We start from the raw sequence: 7034 nt of genomic DNA, 5'->3' as shown, positions 1-7034 counted from the left end.
CTTATCATCCTCTCACAGTGTGAAGCCATCAAACTTCTTAGTAACAGACTCAAACACACAGGAGTGTATGGCAACATTTATTGCTGTCATTAGTCTCATTTAGTTTCTGACTGACTCGTCTTACAAAGTAAAATAAAAACAGAAAACACAGCAAGTTTTCACTAACATGTAATGAATAACACACATTGTTCCACACTTTATCTCAAAACGAGTCAGGACACTAAAAAATAAAACAGTGACGTAATCTGTCCTGGTGTTTTTAATACTTGATCATTCCTGCTTGTGCTCAGATGTTTGACTCTTCACAATGACAACCACAAAATATGTGCACCCCCCCGCACCCGGTCCTCCTGTGCCATGAATCATATTTGTACAATTACTTTTGTGGGTAGATGCTCAGCTGTGATTGGTTCCTGTAATTAGTGGAGGTTGGTCCAAGTGAAAAAGCCATAAAGTTTGGTGAAGATCCGCATTGATAAGATATTCCAAAAAGATCTCTGTCAAACTGGTTTGGTCCGGTGTTCAGAGGACAACAATGGTCAAACAACCAGATACTTTAAAACACAAAATCTTTATTTGAAAGCAGGTTTATTATAAGTTGTCATTAAATGTACTTATATACATTCCAACCTAGTCTTTAGTAAGCAATCTATAATTTACAGGTCTTTCCCCAATCCCAGGACTCACCCACCACACAGCAAGTGATTACCAAAGTGATCACAAACCACGGCACACAAGAAAAACCCACAGCCACAAGGGCTCAACCAAAAGGACAACAAACAAAGGCCACTGAAGTATACAGGGCCAACACCAATTATTATGGAACAGGAAAGCCCCTGACGTTAGCCAGGAATTGCTTATCAACCTCTAACCAGGTGAAGAATGAGGAAAGGGGCTGATGAGGGAAGTACTAAAGGGTAAAGAAGGAAGGCCTAAATTTGTCACACAGGAAAAGAAAGAAAAGAATCAGTGAATAAAAAGATTTTGTTTTTAATTCCTCACATGACCTGTAGAAATAGATTGATCCTGGTTTTCTTTGGTCACAACTCCAAGACTGTCTGAAGAAGGTGAATTGAATGGAAAATACTAATAGTACCACTATTACTACTGCTACTAACAATAAGGACAGTAAAAAATATTGAAATGAAAAAGCTAGATAAGAAATGAACTCCAGCTATGATGCATTCAACTCTTACGTCTGAAAAGAGAGTAAACAATTTATGAGCTTTAATTTAGTCAGAATTATATCTGTATAGGGAAACTGTACAGGGTGGGCCATTTATATGGATACACCGTAATAACACGGGAATGGTTGGTGATATTAAAGTCCTGTTTGTGACACATTAGTATATGTGAGGGAGCAAACTCCTCAAGATGGGTGGTGACCATGGTGGCCATTTAGAAGTCGGCCATCTTGGATACAACTTCTGTTTTTTTCAATAGGAAGAGGGCCATGTGACACATCAAACTTATTGGTAATGTCACAAGAAAAACAATGGTGTGCTCGGTTTCAACGTAACTTTATTCTTTCATGAGTTATTTACAAGTTTCTCTTTGTTGACAGCTATTGACATGTCGAAGAGGTTAACACGTGAGGAGCGGATCGAAATTGTGTTGATATCTGGTGAACGCAGTAACCGGGTCATTGCAGCAGATTTCAATGCAAGACAGCCTACGAGACCACCCATCTCCCATGCTACAGTTAGCAAACTGCTTGCTAAGTTTCGTTAAACTGGTTCAGTGTTGGATTTGCCAAAATGTGGACGCAAGAAAACTGTCACTAATGAAGAAACATCAGTGGCTGTCCTAGCTTCATTCAGCAAGAGCCCTCAGCGTAGCACTCGCCGCATGTCACTGGAGAGTGGCATTAGTCGAACATCCCTTCGGTGGATATTAGTTACTCACAAATGGCACCCTTACAAACTCCAGCTACTGCAGCATCTCAACGAGGATGACCCAGATCAGCACACAGAATTTGCAGAATGGGCAAAACAAAAACTGGAACAGGACCCTCAGTTCATGCAGAAGATTTTGTTCAGTGATGAGGCGAACTTTTATGTGAATGGTGAAGTTAACAAACAAAACTCCCGCTATTGGTCTGACACTAACCCACACTGGATGGATCCCTCCAAGACTGTTGGAACAAAAAAGTGATGGTTTGGTGTGGTATATGGGGTACAACGATAGTGGGTCCATGCTTCATCTACATGATGATGTGTTTCCCTCTTTATGCACTGAAGCTGGCACGTTCCCTGAGTTTTTCCAGCAAGCTGGTGCACCACCACATTATGGGTGCCAGGTCCGAGCATTCCTAGATGAACAGTTTCTTGGAAAGTGGATTGGTCGTCGTGGGCCAGTTGAATGGGCCCCAAGGTCTCCCGATCTGACCCCCTTAGACTTTTATCTTTGGCAATTGTCTATACAAGATGAGCAGCACCTGAAACTACGGATACTGGATGCCTGTGGTAAATAGCCTGTATTTGTATAGCGCTTTTACTAAGTCCCCCCTAGGGACCCCAAAGCACTTTACATACCCAGTCATCCACCACATTCAAGCTACAAGCTGCCCTGCGCCATCAGCCCTTCTGCATTAGTTCTTCTTCACAAGCATTAGTTAAGTTCATTCCTAAAGGCCCATCAGCTTGAATGTTTTCCTTGTCTCCCTGCTTTATCACTCCTAATTTGACTAGTCAGATAGTTAAATCATGTGTTTGGGTGATCAGAAACATTTGACACCAAGTTAATACTGCAAATATACACAATCAAAGTTATTACAGTTATCAAGGATGGTTAAGTTGTTTTAATAGGGAGAGAAGGAAACACTAAGCATTCAGGAGGGTAAGCCTGTAGGGGTCAGTAACCATAACACTGAACTATGTTCCTGTTCAGCTCTTCCATGAAGATGTTACATTTTTAAATTTTTGTTCTTTCTTCTTAGATTAAGCTTCTGGATTCATCGCTGGTGATACTGACACATAGTCAGTGCTCCTGTGTGGCAGGCGCTGTTATGTGCAATCACACAGTGGCACTGCTCTTCCAAACAGCACACTACTCACAACTCAGCGTGCCGGTTGTCCCCCCCTGTGCATAGCTGCACGGAATCTGAAAAGCAATGGCACAAGCCACGGACAGTGATAATTTAAATGAGGTTAAAGTTTTTGAATTAGTCCATGTTTGCATATGAACAGCAACACCATCCATAGTAAATGTGTCTTCTGTTAGGGTGTGAAGCCAGGACCCATCAACTCCATGATCTTCACTAAGCCGGTACCAAATAGGATGGCCCAGACTGGAGTACGGTAATTAGATTTGTAAAATTTGGTTTCATGTTGCTATTTGTTCATACATACATGTGTCACAATTAGAGCTGGGCGATATGAGATTTTTTCATATCACGATATGTTTTTTTCATTTCAGGCGATAACGATATCTATCACGATATAAGCCAAATAACTATATTTGTAAGATTTAAATGTGCTGTTGCTCACAAGTAAAATGTGAAATAATCAGCAGCTTGTTTTTATTTAAATATTTATTTCCCATAATAAGTTCAACAGGGTAGATGTACTTAAGGAATGTTGTGAAATCTGTTTATGTTGTCCTAGTAAGGCTACCATGAGGTAAGCCACTAGAGGTCGCTAGAAGACTGGTGTATATGTGTTTTTTCCAGAAATTGATGTAGCGACAGACACTGCTGCTACAACTCAATAAAAGGTGGTTCGTGCTTGAGAACCCTGCGTCTTATTGCCTCCGAACATGACATGGTGTCAGAATTGAGGACTTCACGCCGAGTTACACGAAGAAATGGCTAAATTTGGACCTCCGGAGCCGTTCGACTTTACACAGCCGGCAGAGTGGCCGATATGGCGGCAGAGATTCTCCCGTTTTCGAGTGGCGTCCAAGCTAGGGATGGAGAGCGGCGAAGTGCAGGTGAACTCGCTTCTTTACTCCATGGGGAGAGATGCCGAACCAATATATGGCTCATTTGTGTTTCCTGCTGCTACGGAGGCCAGGCCAAGTCCGCAGTTTGAGTATGATCTGGTTATACAAAAGTTCGATGAGCACTTTGTCCCAAAGAGAAACGTTATCCATGACCGCGCCTGTTTTCACAAACGGAGCCAGAGGGCCGGGGAGACGGTCGAGGCTTTCGTGCGGGGCCTGTACGAGCTCGCGCAGCACTGCGAGTTCGGCGGCAGTAAAGACGAGCAGATCCGGGATCGTATCGTCATTGGATTAATTGACAAAGATGTTTCACAAAAACTCCAGCTCGAGGCGGACTTAACTTTGGATAAAGCCATTCAACTAGCACGCCAGAGTGAACAAGTCAAACAGCAAAGTGCAGACCGAGTGGAAAGCACGGTGAATGAGGTGAAACAGAGGCATTATAACAGCATGAGAAGGAGTTACTACCAACCTCATCAGGTACGTGAGCAACAACATGGTGAGAGTAAACCAAAATGCCAAAGATGCAACAGGGTGCATGACAAAAGAGAAAACTGCCCAGCCCGCAATAAAAGATGCAGAAAGTGCAATAAGTTGGGACACTTTGAAGTTGTATGCAAAACCAAAATGCTAAAAGAGGTCAGGGCTGAGGCTGTAGAGGACTCAGATGAGGATTCATTCTTCATAGGGGAGCTTTTCCTAGGAGCAGTAATTGAGCCAAAAACAACAGTCATTGAGGAGTCAGGCTCAGATGCCGACTGGGACATTGAGCTATTGGTAAATGGCAGTCCAGTTGATTTCAAAATTGATACAGGCGCAGACACCACTGTTATGACAGAAACGACCCTTAATAAGCTACAGCAGAGACCCAAACTTATCCAGTGTAAGCCAACTGTGTACAGCCCTGGTGGAAAAGTCAAGTGCATGGGTAAATTCCTTGCTACTACAGAGTACAAAGGCCAAAAGTACCAGTACTGGATTACAGTTATAAAAGGGCAATATGCAAGTAACCTACTGGGGAAGACAGTAGCAAAGCGCATGGGATTAGTCACTAGAGTTAACAAAATCAGTAGTGACTTAAAAGAGGATGTGTTCGGAGAAATTGGCCTGCTGAACTGTGAACCTGTAAAAATCGAGCTGACCGAAGATGCAGTGCCGTACAGTGTAACCACCCCACGCCGGGTGCCTTTTCCTCTCCTCCCAAAAGTGGAAAAGGAAATAAAGCGCATGCTCAAACTTGGCATCATTGAGGAAGTCACCGAGCCAACAGACTGGTGTGCACCAATGGTGCCTGCTCCAAAGCGCAACAAGGATGAGGTCAGGGTGTGTGTGGACTTAAAACGTCTGAATAAGGGAGTAAAGCGTGAACGGTACATCTTGCCCACATTGGATGACATAACTCCTAAGTTAGCAGGGGCTAAAGTTTTCTCCACTTTGGATGCCTCCAGTGGGTTCTGGCAAATACCACTGGATCCCAGCTGCCAAAAACTAACCACGTTCATAACTCCCATGGGCAGGTTTTGCTTCAGACGCCTGCCATTTGGCATAACTTCAGCACCCGAGATCTTCCAGCGGCTCATGAGCACCTTGCTCAAGGGCCTAGAGGGGACTGTCGTCGTGATGGACGACATATTGGTTTTCGGGGCTAACAAAGAGGAACACGACAAACGCTTAGGTGCAGTATTACAGACAATCAAAGCATCAGGACTTAAGCTCAACAGGTCCAAGTGCCACTTTGGAAAGAATGAACTACAGTTCTTCGGTCACATCATCAGTGCGGATGGTGTGAAACCTGATGATGGCAAGGTGGAGGCTATTGCCAGGATGCCCAGCCCCACCAATGTAGAACAACTCAGGCAGGTACTGGGATTAATAAACTATGTTGGAAAATTCCTGCCAGGCCTGTCCACGGTGCTGCACCCCCTCTCCAATCTACTCAAAAAAGAGACTGTATGGGTGTGGGGCGAGCCTCAGGAGCAAGCATTCAACAAAGCAAAAGCAATGCTCGTGGCTGCACCAGCACTTTGTTATTATGATGCAGGCCGACCAACAGTTGTCAGTGCGGATGCCAGCAGCTATGGCCTGGGTGCTGCACTGTTACAGGACAATGACGGGGAGTTACGGCCTGTTGCCTTTTGTTCTCGCACGCTCACAGACGCAGAGAAAAGATATTCGCAGATCGAAAAAGAGTGTTTAGCATCTGTCTGGGCCTGCGAACGTTTTACCCGCTACATCCAAGGCATGGGTCATGTACGTCTACAAACTGACCATAAGCCCTTGGTGCCTTTGATCAACTCATACGACCTTGATAAAACGCCGCTGAGATGTCAGAGATTGCTGATGCGACTGATGCGATTCAATGTCACTGCTGAGCATGTTCCCGGTAAACAGTTAGTGGTGGCGGACGCACTCTCCAGACATCCACTGCACGGATGCTACCCGTCCGAGACAGACAGCCATGTCAAGGCATATGTGAGCAACGTAGTGACAAGCAAACCTATCAAGTCACATAAGTTGGAGGAAATTCGTAGAGCTACACAGAGGGACCCAGAGCTTCAAAAAGCAATCATCTTCATCAGACAAGGGTGGCCTCGGAGAATGGCAAAGAGCTCACCACTGCAAGGCTTTTATGCAGCCAGAAGCCACCTTTCAGAATCAGATGGTCTAGTGCTCTACCACGATCGCATCGTAATTCCCACAGCACTTAGACCCAGTGTCCTTGACCAATTACATGAAGGCCACCAAGGACTAACTAAATGTAGAGAGCGCGCAAGATCAACAGTGTGGTGGCCCAACATTGGACTTCAAATAACACATAAGGTGAGGTCATGCAACTTTTGCAGAGAGCACAAGCCTACACAGCGACGGGAACCTCTCGTGACTACTCCTCTGCCCAATGGCCCCTGGCAAAAGATTGCAGCTGATCTTTGCGAGCTTGAGGGTAAGAACTTTCTTGTCGTTGTTGACTATTTTTCAAGAGACATTGAGATTGCTTCCCTCACTACAACAACCAGCAGACAGGTCATTAACAAGCTTAAACACATGTTCGTTAGATGGGGCATCCCGTTAGAACTGGTCAGTGATAATGGGAC

This window comes from Aulonocara stuartgranti, assembly GCF_965226115.1.
Source record: "Aulonocara stuartgranti genome assembly, chromosome: 7".
Lineage (NCBI taxonomy): Eukaryota > Metazoa > Chordata > Actinopteri > Cichliformes > Cichlidae > Aulonocara > Aulonocara stuartgranti.
Note: the sequence above shows the minus strand (reverse complement) of the source record.